This window comes from Serinus canaria, chromosome 11 (assembly GCF_022539315.1).
Source record: "Serinus canaria isolate serCan28SL12 chromosome 11, serCan2020, whole genome shotgun sequence".
NCBI classification, from domain to species: Eukaryota; Metazoa; Chordata; class Aves; order Passeriformes; family Fringillidae; genus Serinus; species Serinus canaria.
In genome coordinates, this window is record NC_066325.1 from 15,564,258 (window position 1) to 15,576,755 (window position 12,498).

A 12,498-nucleotide genomic window follows, 5' to 3' on the forward strand; every position below is an offset into this window, starting at 1 on the left:
AAAATTAAAAATTCCACAGTTAGAGGGTTAGAGGTCAACCACACCAGTCTCCTGATATATCACACTACCCAGACACATGAACACTAGTGTCTGATCCAAGGGAAGCAGAAATGCGTTTCTGGGGGTAGGGAAGGGGTTTTTTCTCCTCAAAAAGTATGGTGTAAAACAAAATTAATCTTTGGCTTGTACACAACAGACCTTCCTGGTAAACCCTCATGGAAGAAGGCCTAAATTAGCCTTACTAAAACTAATTTCTCAGAGAATTCACCTCTGTCCCTCTTCCCCCCAGAACAACCTTGAAATCACTGCTGAAATGCCTTTGGCAGAAAGGAGTCACATTTCTGCTTGGCTGCCCCAGATCAGATCTTGAGTGGCATGGATTCCATGGAGTCCAGTCAGGAAACACAGGGATCTTCTGCTTCAGCCAGATACATCCAGACCTGGAGGTCTGCTACAGCTGGGTCGGCAATTCAGCGAGTGGCAGTGCCAGAAATTAAATACAATATCGCTTTTTTTGGCTGCCAAAGTAGCTCTAAGGAACCATTTACACTGAGTACTGCAGAGCCCAAAATGTGGGAGGTATTGCCCAGAATGCAAGTGAAAATGTGACTTTAGAACTGCTCATTGGCAACCAGCCTTCCCACTGCAAACAAAGAAAGGCCAAGGCCATTCCCAGGGTGAAGCAAGGAGGGTTCACTCCCCACCACTGTTAGCAAAACCTGAAGGAAAATAAATCACCACACCATAATCCAGGAACAGTATGGCCATAATGAGATGTGCTGTCCTTCTCAGAGCTTTGGGCTGACAAAAATTTACATGAAGGAGTCTTTTGGAAAGCCATCCACCTCTTGTAAATGGGGTACCACTTACACATTAGTTGCTGTACAAATACTTTGGGTTCGAGCCACAGTGAGCCAGGTCTTTGTTTTATCCCAAGTTCCTCTTAGGCCAACACAAAACCATCAGGAGCAAATGAATGATCCCCACAAACTGTGATTAAGTTTTCAGTCAGTCCCTTTAGGGATCCATTTGTTTTCCACTTGTTTTCTTTTTCCCATGGTTTTCACTAGGATCACTTCAGTCTTTAAAGATGGTTTGCATAGTGCAAGAAATATATTTCTTACAAAAGCAGGCTGCTCCTTTCTCCAAACACTGCTTTTTGAACATAAGATTTGTACTATTTCTCATAGCTATTTCTGTCCTCTGCAAGTTACTCTTTACCCAAAATAATATTCCACAATGCTCTCGAGTCCAGCAGGATTATCTGGTGGGTACAATACTACTTACCATGGCATCTCAATCTACTTTTATGAAGTAAGAAAATGTCCAGGAGCCTCATGCAAGGGAAATGCATCATTACATTTTCTATTGCTGTAAAAACCGCCTTGCTCTTCCACACATTCAAAAAAAGCAAGAGGGAAGAACATCAAACCAATTTTCCCTTCTTTCTTACAGGATTTCTTACAGGATAAAACAGCTTCTACCAGATATACTTGCAGGACTGGAGGAGCATTTCTCAGCAAAAAAAAAAAACAACTATCTAGCACATTTACTGCTGGGCAACCTGAACAAAGTTACCTTGATAAAACTGCTTCTTGGTATTCCCATTTGCTAAACACACAGAAAGTTCCTTCTGTTCACCTTTGCGTCCCATTCATAAGTGAACTGCTTCAACAACTCTCCAATCCAAGCTGTCTCCCTGACTAATAAGTTCTTTTATTGACAGCTTGCCAGCAACAGCCCTAAAGTCAGCCTGAGAACATAAATACAGCCTCTTGAGCTTGCTTCAGTGTGTTAGAGGACGCTTTCAGTAATGTCGACAAAGCTTTAATGGTGTGAACTCAGAGCTCGAGTACTACTGAGCACTCCAGCGATCAACACCCACAGAACATTCAGAGAGTTTCGTTCCAAAAGTATTTTAGGAACCCTTGAAATCAGAGGCTTTCTCTCTGCTCTGCAAGAACTCATTTTGGAAAACAATTTAGGCCATTTTTAGTTACAGAACTGTTGAGATAACCCCGCTCCTGGTGTCATTCTCCTGTTGCCTTTGTTTCCACAATGTCACACGTTCAAGCCGCCTCTCCCTTTGCTGTCCAGAGGGGCTTGTCTTTCCAAAACAGCTCTGAACCACAATTAACATATAGCAAAAGCAACATTTCCTGTTCCAGCTCCATCCTGAGCAGCTCAAGAGATGGAACACGTCTCACCAGCCTCGCTGCCTGCTGGGTGTTGTTATCCTTTGACTAAACCTAGAGAAGGCTGGAGGCTGCCCCAGCTTGTGGGGTGAAACGTGATCCCACACGGCTCAGGACAGCTTCCCTTTGACCTCTCCATGCTTGTGAACACAGCTCATAAAAACCCCTGGGTCACAGCAAGGAGTCCTGAACTTCTTTACCTCATACTTTTCCATCATATAGAGCAATAAACTGTTTTGGAAAATGAGTGTCTTGTGTCCCATTCTTGTTTTAAAGTGTCTGTCATCTCCGTTTCCACTGGCTTTGAGAGCATGTGCTGCAGCACAGAGCCCCTGCTCACTCCCTGTCCCAGCTCACCCAAACTTCGGGCTTTAGGGCTTGTCTACAGACAAAAGTTTTGCTGGTTAAACAGTTTTTAAATTATCTAAAGCAGTGCAAAAGCCTGCATGGAGGAAAGGCAACTGGTTTGTGACCATCCTATACACAAATTAGACAATTACGGGTTGATGCAGCTATTATGGCAACTTCCTGATTTAAACTAATTTGATGTAAGCTGGTTATAAACCAATTTAAGTGTGTCCAATCAGAGACATAGACTGGTTCAGCTAAATGGATTTTGCAGCTGAACTGATGCTACTATTGTGCATGGACAAGCCCCCAGGCTTGCACAGCCTGTTTCTCCATTGCTTCTGTCTGCTTTCATTTACACCAGGACTGTAAACGTTCCCAGCTCCTGGCAGTACAGCTGAATGCCCACGCAGAACAAGTGGAATGTTAGTACAAACCCAGAATTTTTTCCTTTCCCTGTCCCCAAAGAAGAAAAACATTAGTATTTTATCACGCAGTGTTTAACTCTGGCTGACGAGCCTCCTGCAGAGAGCAGGCAGGCACAAGAACTGTCACAGGAATGAAAACACACTCTCATATTCCAATGGCAAAGGATTCTCACTGCAGCCACAAAGCCCAGCACACATCTGGACTAATTCTAAGGAAACTGAGCTGTTACCCTCAGGTGAAGCCAGTGAAAATGAGCAGAATTAGGTGCAAAAAGGTTCAAGGTTCTTGGAGAGCAGGAGAGGGATTCCCAGGCCCCGTGGTGGGAGGGAGGCACCGTGGGGAAAGGGACAGCAGAAAGGCTGGTGCACAAAGGTACCTTGCAGTGACTTTCACCTGCTCTCCATCTCTCCCTGAGAGGTTTGTCTTTGTGCAGTGAATACACCAAATGTGTGGTGCTGCTCTGATCCCAGCTCGTCACTCCAGCCTCAGTGACCCTGTCCTGGAGTCCCACTGGAGCACCAAGCTCCTCCTGGCCCATCAGGTTCTTCCTGGTCTTATTGATGATGGTGGCACCTCCCCAGGCCACATTTCCTTCTGACCCATGCAACATGGTTCATCATTAATCATCTCCCCCTCTGAAAACCTGCTTCTATTAATAAGAACAGATTTATTTTGGGAGTAAAGACCCAAATGAGAAGACCCTCCCTTTCCTGCCCCTTTTCTCCCAATGTTCCAATCAAATATATGAAATTCAGACAAGTTTGAAGTGACCACAAGAGCATGTCCTTAAAAATATTTCAGTCCCTGTAAAAATGTGGGGAAACCCCAGTATTTTTATTGTAATTGAACAGTGCTCTGAATTGCATTTTTAGTTTCTCCATAAAAAAAACCCCAAAGCCATTTTCATCAGAACATTCTAAGAATTTCCTCATCAAAGTTCTGCATGGCTGAAAAGGCATTTTTCATCCAAAACCAAACATTTTGCAAAAATATTTCAACCAGCTTAAACAGTAATGCAATTTTAGAGTGCACAGATATAGGTCCAACATAATGATATATTAAAATGTTGAGCTATCACTGGTCTGTGATACTACAATCTCTTAAAAGCTTGTAGCATTTTAATAAGAACTGAGGCCCAATTCAAAGCAAACAGAAAACCCTTAAGCTCAGAGTAGACATATATAAACTGACAAGCTGACTATATTATCTAAACTGCTGGTTTATGGCTGTATTATGCACTCAATCTAAAAAAAAAAAAAAAAGAAAAAAAGAACAACATAAAAAAATGTATAAAGATAAGGTACTAGTGAGGGGTGGAGTTGTGTTTTTTTTCATTAGATACATTCTTTGATTCCCCTGCCTAAAATGCTGCAGTCAGCAGTAGCTTAATTCTAAGTTATAATTAGGGTTATGCATTAAACCAGGACTCTTGAGCATGTCTAACCTAAGGAAGTTCAATGCATAAATGAAAAACAGACCTGTGGCTGGCTGACTTGGCATCAACCAGGATACCAATATATAGTAACAGAATAAATTTAAAAAGAAAATTAAATGTGGTCATTACAGCTTAAATTGATGTTATATTTGCCAAATGTTTATGAAAGGAAAATTTAAAGATAAGCATGGTTTTGGAGGAGGCAGTGTGACCTGATACACAGCAGCTTGTTGTGACTTGGGGTGCATTTTAAAATAATTTAACACCAAGTTTTCAGAGTACAAAAATGAAGTCAATCTTTTTTCTTCTTTTTTTTTCCTTTAAGATTATTTTCCACCAAACTGCACGTGGCATTTAAATGCACAACTGCATGGTACATTTTAGCTATTGAAAGCCTATTTTTAACTCTCAGAAATTTCGTTGCTTAACAGTATTGGTTATTAACACCAGCAAGCTGGAGAGAGAAACAAAATTCTGATCTGTAGGAGACTAAAAGCCTCAGAAAATTAAGTAAAGATGCTTTGATTGGTAGGGTATTACTATTATATTTAGCATTTCTGGCACAAAAGGGGGACAGCCTAGGATCTTTTAGGACAGTTTCCTTCAAAAACTGAGGATAAAAGTGTGGAGAGGAACTTTTCCCATTTTCTGCACTTCAGCAAATACTTCACTTGGTGTGAAACACATTATTTTTGGATGCTTCTAAGCCCTTTTAAGGGTGTTTATCACCAGCTTGCATTTCACAAGTGTGCAGCCTAATCTCATGCAAATCAAGTATTAAATGCGTAATTGCCATGCCCATGACGCTGGAATCACAGAGAGGACAGAACTGGGTGGCAGCAGTGGCTGAGCACACCTTGTATGGGAGCTACAGCTTGGGGATGCACCTTAACACACCCTCAGCTCTCTGGATTTTGGGGAAATGGCCACAGCCTGGATTTTTGTGGTCAGCAAAGGAGCATCCCGGGGGGACCAGCCAGCTCTGGAAGCAGCAGCGAGCAGCAGTCCCTGCAACGCCCGCCATGGTGAGCACCAAGTGTTCAAGGCTGTGGAAACCAGTGTGAGCTGCTGTGTTTCTGTGCAAATTAGCTACAAACCAACAATGGGAGTGCTTTGGAAAAGGTGGAGGCTTCTGTTCTGTTTGTCTCTTTTCTTTGTGATTATATTTGCGCAGTGAAGAAGCAAGGTGCTGAGCTCTCCGGCTCAGCCGTTTGGATATGGCTCATTCAAATACACAACCTTGTGTTTAAGCATGTGCTTAATTTTAAGCAAAATAAGCCCCTTTGATGTCACACCATAACAAGACATGCACCTAATGTTAAAACATATATTTAAGTGCTTTACTGGATTGGGGTCAGAAAGCCTTGTTGCAGGATCCAGCCTTCAATGTGTAGGTTCAGATCTTAATTTACAGACCTGATTTTAAGGAATAGGATTGTGCAAAACTGAAAAAACTTGATTTTCTGTCACATCCATTAGCCTTCTGAGTCCCTTGGGTCTCAGATAGGCCCTGTGGACATGCCCTTACACATGGCTGCTGCAACCACACGGAAAAGTTGGCCAAACTTCAAAGAAAAAAAAAGTCATTTTATGTGTGTGTGTATATGTGTGTATATAAATACATATATACACATGTGTGCATACATATGCATGTCATACTTCTGCGTGTGTGTGTATGTATCAGCCCAAGAGGCAATGAACTGGAGTGAAACAATTGTTTTTGTAAGGTGTATTGATTACATCAGTGATGTTTCCTAAATAATTAAAGGTTTGCTTTGATCTCTGATTGTAGGCTTGGCTTCATGACAGCTGATGAGAGTACCTTTAACTGGTTCCATCCTACACTTACCTATTATACAGCCTCACACAGGGTCACTGGCGTTCATCTGACAAGAAAATGAGTGAATTCAGGAAGCAAAACCAGCACGAAACTCTTCCACCAGAGACAGGGGAGGGATCTGATTTCCTGCCAGGTTACATCTCCGAGTTCAATCACTGGGAGGTCAAAGCATCACCAGAGCTGAGCCAGGGAAGTTACCTGAGCAGGCAGGTGGGAGCCAGGGAGGTGCCAACTGCTCCCTGGCACAGCTGCACAGGACCAGCTCAGCCCTCTGCAGCAAAATCCTCCTGTGGTGAATCCCATACCCAAGCTGAAGAATACAAACCGGGATTCTTATGTAAAATATCTCCTTTCCTTAACACCATCCTTTCTTCAGCTACAATTGCTAGTTAAGGAGACAGAAGAGGTTAATCCTCCACCCAACCAGCTGCAGGCAGCCCAACAAATAAGCAGAGATCAGCCCAGAGGCCCTCGGCTCATGTAAATCAGCATCGTTTCATCAAGCTTGGAGCTTCCACCATCATGCACTCACTCAGGATCTAAAACCCAAATGTGTAAATGAAAATGATGCTAATTACAGTTCACCACCGAGCAGCACTACCTTAATTTTAAGGAAATGAAGGAAACGGGCTTGCTCCGTGACAGTCGATATCGTATTGCCATACAACTAACTTAAAGTTGTATAAGTTCGATTATAACTTTTGAAGAAGCAATTATGATTTTATTGCACCCACTCTGCTGATGATTAATGCAGAGAGCCTAGGGGAAAATGCATCCTATCATTTGCTAACATGCACTATAATTATGCATACCTCTCCAGGTACTGTAATTTAGGACTTAAAGAGCAACATTCTGAACGAGGACTGCTGCACTTGTAAAACATTACAGATGTGTTATCATATAAATGAGGCAGCTTTGACATGATAGTGTTCTAATAAATCCTCAGCTAAGATTTGGAGACAAGATATGTCAAAAGCAAAATCCAAACTCTCTCTTAATCTTCTTCATAAACTGTTTATTTTTTCTGAGCCCTACAATAATGCGTGTGTCAAGAAGGCTTTGATGGTTTCTAGATTAAAGTACAGTTGGGTTGGATTTTTTTCCCCTTTACAGGTCATCTTGAGAATGCTCATTTTAGTTAAATTAACTCAGCTATTTGCAGGTTTCAAATGTGAAGCAAAATAAAACAGTTTTCACCAAATTGGGAACTTGTGAGATGAACTTCATAAATAACAAACTTATTTCACTCCATTTCAGTGAAAGTTTTAAAACAGCTAATGCTGAATGATCTTCTGTCAGCTAGGGAATTTCATTTCAAACCATTGCAATAAATCCAGAAGAAAAAAAAGAAAAAAACCACTCCAGTTTGTATTCAGTGAGATGAATTTATGACTCCCCTCAACTTGTGTTCATTCTGTTTATTTTTTATTTATATCACAATACTGACCTGACGTCTCAACCAACACTAAGATCCTATTCTGCTTCACAAGATTCTGAGGAAGGAGTTTCCATCTCCCTGCAGAGTTTCATTTACAATCAAAAAGAGAAGTTTGGGAGAGGGAATAGCAGAAAAGCAGTAACATGTCAGGCCAAATCACAGGCAAAAAGCTGGGAATAAACTTGAATTTTTTGGTGCAACCTCAATTCAATCATAAGGGTTCTTGATGATGCCTGGTTATATGTGCCTCAATACTAGCAAAAACATTTCTTTTCTTTTTAAAATACACCGTACAGAACACACAGACACACTCACAAAACTGCACTAGGAGCTCCTGGAATAAAACAGCAAGGTCCTTCTGGGTTTTGTGGGGAATTTCTAAAAGCTGTCTTGGTAAGTATTAGGGAAGGAAGAAAAAAAAACCCAAATAAACAGGAAAGGCAGGATTTAACATAATAAAGAGTGAACAGCAGTTGGATGTTATACCAGCATCTGCTCTAATTATGCTCTGTGAGTGGTTCCACTGCATTTTGTGGTTGACTGTGCTGAAAGCCTCCCCTAAGTTGAGCTGGTAGAATTCTAGATTTATTGCTATTCAAAATCAACGGCTAAAATCAACATATATGTGTAGTTATTCATTCCAACTTGCATTGTCAGCCATAATTTTTCATCAATTTCATATTTTTTGCCAAAACAACAACATAAATTTAAAAGCTTTTTAACAATGTGACCACAGGAAAAACTTCCAAGAGAGCTATTTTATCTGATATACTACAAACACCCTGGTTCCCAAAAGCAGATTATTTTCAAGTCTATTACACTGAACCTGATACTATTTTTTACACTTTGAAAAAAAAAACTCCTCTTTTTGATCCATTAATATTATCCAACTTCTTGTGTCTAGCTCTGATTTTTCAGCCAGCAAACAAAAATTCATTTTATTCTCCTACTTCACTGGAAAAAACAAACTTATGCAGGTAAGCTTTTATTATTTTAATTTCAGTTTTCTGAAAACATTCTGCTAATTGTTTGCTATTTCTCTAATTTTACCCGATGTGACAAAAATTGGAACACTCTTTTGGTTAGAATCACTAGTCCTACAATTGCTCTGGTTGTAGGGTAATACCTGTGATGCTTGTAAAAAAATATTGGCTTGTCTCCGGTCTTCAACTTTTTTTAAAAGATATAAGTATCCACTCAATATTCACATATATTTCAGACAGAGATAGTTCCCACAATACCTGGTAGTATGCTTTGAAAATTATTGCTGCTCATTTTTCCAGACATGCAGGAATCTCTTTGCTTTGTGATCTCTTCTTTCTGAGGGAGAAACTGACCCCAGCCTCAGTTTTCTTAGTCACATTAAAAAAGTGCATTAACATTATGTAGGACTCTTAAATATCCCATATTGCAGAAACTGATACCATGTTTTACATTTATAAAATAAACTTGTTTTACAAAAATATTCTCAGGAGATTTTGGTAATCCTGATAATGTCAATATTTCTCTCCAACACTCTGAAGAATGTAACTGATTCCTTCCAGCTTGATGTCACTTGGAACATACCAGTCCTCAGTTTCCTTTAATAAAGAAGGATTTGTGAATGCCTGATTAGCAACAATGAACAAAAACCAAAGAGGAGGTGATTTTTCCCTACAGAAAGTGATAGAAGAGAAACAAATTATACTTTTGCTCGGGTCACAGTCTCTAAGGTTAGTGCAAAGCCTGCTGACGGTGACTGAAACAATGGGAACAGGCAAGGGCACACTGACCTGGGTCCTCAGCAGCCAACACCAAACCATCAGTCCACTGACTGACACAGAACTGAACCCTTTCAGAACAACATTGACCAAAAAGACCTGAATTGAGATTTGTCTGTAGCAGGAGTTGGCCTCAGATACCCTCTGCACTTTCTGCAGGAAGCCCCTGCAATTGCAGGCCATCATCCACAGGGAAAAACTTGATGGCCAAATACTTCATAAGCTAGCTCTTTTTTTGATTTTTGCTCAGAACAAATACGCAAATTACAGAATTTCAAGTAGAAGTAAATGTTCTCATACTGCAGAGCACGCACTAAAATATGTGCACGCGCCATCACAAGATTTGCTTCTTTACAAATATGGCTGAACTTGTTTCCATAATGGTTCGTGTTTGTTCTTTTGCCTCTTCACATTTAGTTGATGTAAATTGTAGGTTTCATGTGCTCTGAAATGATGTTCACTTCATCAGCATTTCAGCACTATTTTATCTGTATATAAAGATCCAGCATCCTCATCCCTAACACTCTTCTTCACATTTTTTACCTCAGATTCTTTATACTTTGTGAGATACTCTTGCAGCCACTTCCTCCTCTGACTCATCCCCATGAACTAGCGCAGCAATTTTGTGTGCCACTCAAGCAGGTTCTGCACATGTCTGGTGTTGCATCACTCCCAGTTGGATGATTTAACAGCACAGCACTGCAAGGTAGCCAAGATCATCACTACAAGGTTTTGGAAGAAAAGGACAAGTAGGCAAACTTGCTTGCACTCACCATTTTTATCACCTTTTCAAACCGAAGAAATTTATCCACCAATGTTCATGAATTTTAATGGAGACCAGCTCTGGCAACACTGAATAAAGGAGGAAAGACTGTCCTTGCTTTGTGAGTTAAAGAATAAACAATTCTTGTGTGGTGTGGTGGCTCCCAGGAACGCTGACCCTCTGGGTAGACTTAAGGCGGCCTGAACAACCTGCTGAGGATCAGCGCAGGGCAGAGCTGACCTGGCCACAATTCTGTTGAGTGCTTCTTGGCCATAATTCAATACAGGGCTCTATCTCCTCTCAATGCATGGGTCATATCCTCAAGACTGCTCTGATGATTGATACAGACATCTGTCAGCATCTACTGCCTCAGTGCCTGACAGGAAAAGTCAATACTCACAACCACGAAATCACACAGAAATTACAAAGAGAGCAAAATATATTTCTTATGCAAGGTGAGATTTCACACCTCTGCTAATCCTTCAGAACCACTTGCAGGGATTTTTTCATTGCCTCATGAAGACATGGGCTTGATAAGAGGTGTGAAGTAGACAGTTTAACACTGCTGTTAGTGACAAAGCAACTTTGTCTCTATCTTGCTTGAAATTGGCCTTTGGAAGTCTCCAATAAAGAGAAGAATGGAAAATTGGGAAATATTCATTAATGGTACCCCAATGGGATTTTGGTTCTGTCTTCTTCTCACTCCTTCTACACAAGTATTAGTCAACTCAAACACAGTATTCACATTAGATCTACACATGATGTGCTGGGCAATTTGAAACAGTTTAATCTTCAGACGGAGGTACACAAAATGTGCCACTGGTGACTTGTTTCATTTGCCCTATGCTTCAATTTGAATATCTCTTTCCACAGAGGAAAAGAGTCAAAGCTGCAGGATGACAAGACAATTATTTTTCCACTCAGTAGACATTAAACAATAATATTCAGCTTTACATGCCTTTAGCCAAGATGGAGTTTGCTGACTGAGTTGGTGTAGATGGTAAAGGGAGGACTGGAATTTTAAACCAAGGTTTCCCCTTTGTTGAAGGGAAGTGAATTTTGTGCGAAACCTGTGTTGGATGGCTCTTGCAGAAAACATCAGGTGTTATCATCTGGACATGAACCCACACATTAAACACTCATCTTTCCATGCTGTGCACAAAAGAAAAGCTCCAGTCTTATAAATTTGTACCCTTCTAAATCCCAGTACCAAGACTGCTCTACACAACACATAGAATATCTCACCCAGGTTCACCCAGGCACAGATCTGCTTCCAAAATAGGGGTGTAGACAAAGATGCCACAAGATGCTGTATGAAGATTTCAGGAGGGAAAACTCATGAAATCCCCAGAGGTCCAACCCCACTGGATATGTGGGGGGGAAGGTGCATCCCTTATTTTACGTCAGAGAGGAAAATCTGAGCAGGCAGCACAAGCAAAGCTGTGGGAGCAGGGAGTGCACAAGCTGCTGTGAGTTACAAATACCAAAGTAAGAGAAGGGCAAGTGCCAGTTTGAGTCACCAACACGCTCACACCTCTTTAGGTAGAGCAAAAGAACCAAAGCATTTTTGCATTCTTTATCTTTATCTTTTAAAAGAAACCCAATCAGACTAAGGAAATATTCTACCCGATAATCAAAAGGTTACTTGACAATAACTTCAATTCTCACTCTGGCACACCAGTCATCCCCAGTCCTCCAGGAATCTGCTGTATTGCTCTTTGGAGAGTTCCCAGAGTCCCAGCACACGAATGGAAGGTGGTTAAGTTACACAAAAATCTCTGCAGTGTTGCTTAGGAGCCAATCTTTGGAGTCTATAATGAAAATCAACATCTGTGCATTCCAGAGACTTTGAACTTCAGGTGTTTCACACTTCCTGCTACTCAATTTATGGAAAATGCAAATGAAAGTAAAGCAGATAAATGTTCTTTAACAACAGGAGGGGTTTGTTGTGTTTGAAATTGCATTGTTCTGAGGGAGCGGATTAATTTAGCCACTACCCAGGATACCAAAGGTTATGCTCAGAGTAGAGACAAAACAGAACCTGCACATATTTTGATAAGGTTACATCATCAGGACAGCAACAATAAAACCAGCTTGCCATTTCTGTGCAGACCAGTTTTCAAGCAGGAGGTGTCTTGTACTCCCCGTTAATAATGAATCAGGCTGAATGACATTTGAAATGGCAAATAATTTCCCCAGGAGATGCAGCTGCAATCTTAGTATTTTCTGTTCTTGCTCTCAATCTGATTTCTCTTATCCACAGTATGAGACAGCTGAGTATAATGCAGGA

General features: G+C 40.9%; 1 long non-coding RNA gene across 3 annotated transcripts in view; it reads right to left on the reverse strand.

Moving 5' to 3' along the window:
• The window catches only part of LOC127060051 (uncharacterized), a 124,196-nt gene that overhangs the window by 81,642 nt on the left and 30,056 nt on the right, over positions 1 to 12,498 (reverse strand). Inside the window, exon 1 of one of the 3 annotated variants that reach the window (XR_007778591.1) lies at positions 3,349 to 3,443. The exons of the other annotated variants lie outside the window; for them this stretch is intronic. This is a non-coding gene — a long non-coding RNA (uncharacterized LOC127060051). Of the gene's footprint in view, positions 1 to 3,348; positions 3,444 to 12,498 lie in introns of those variants that run through there. 3 annotated transcript variants of the gene reach the window in all.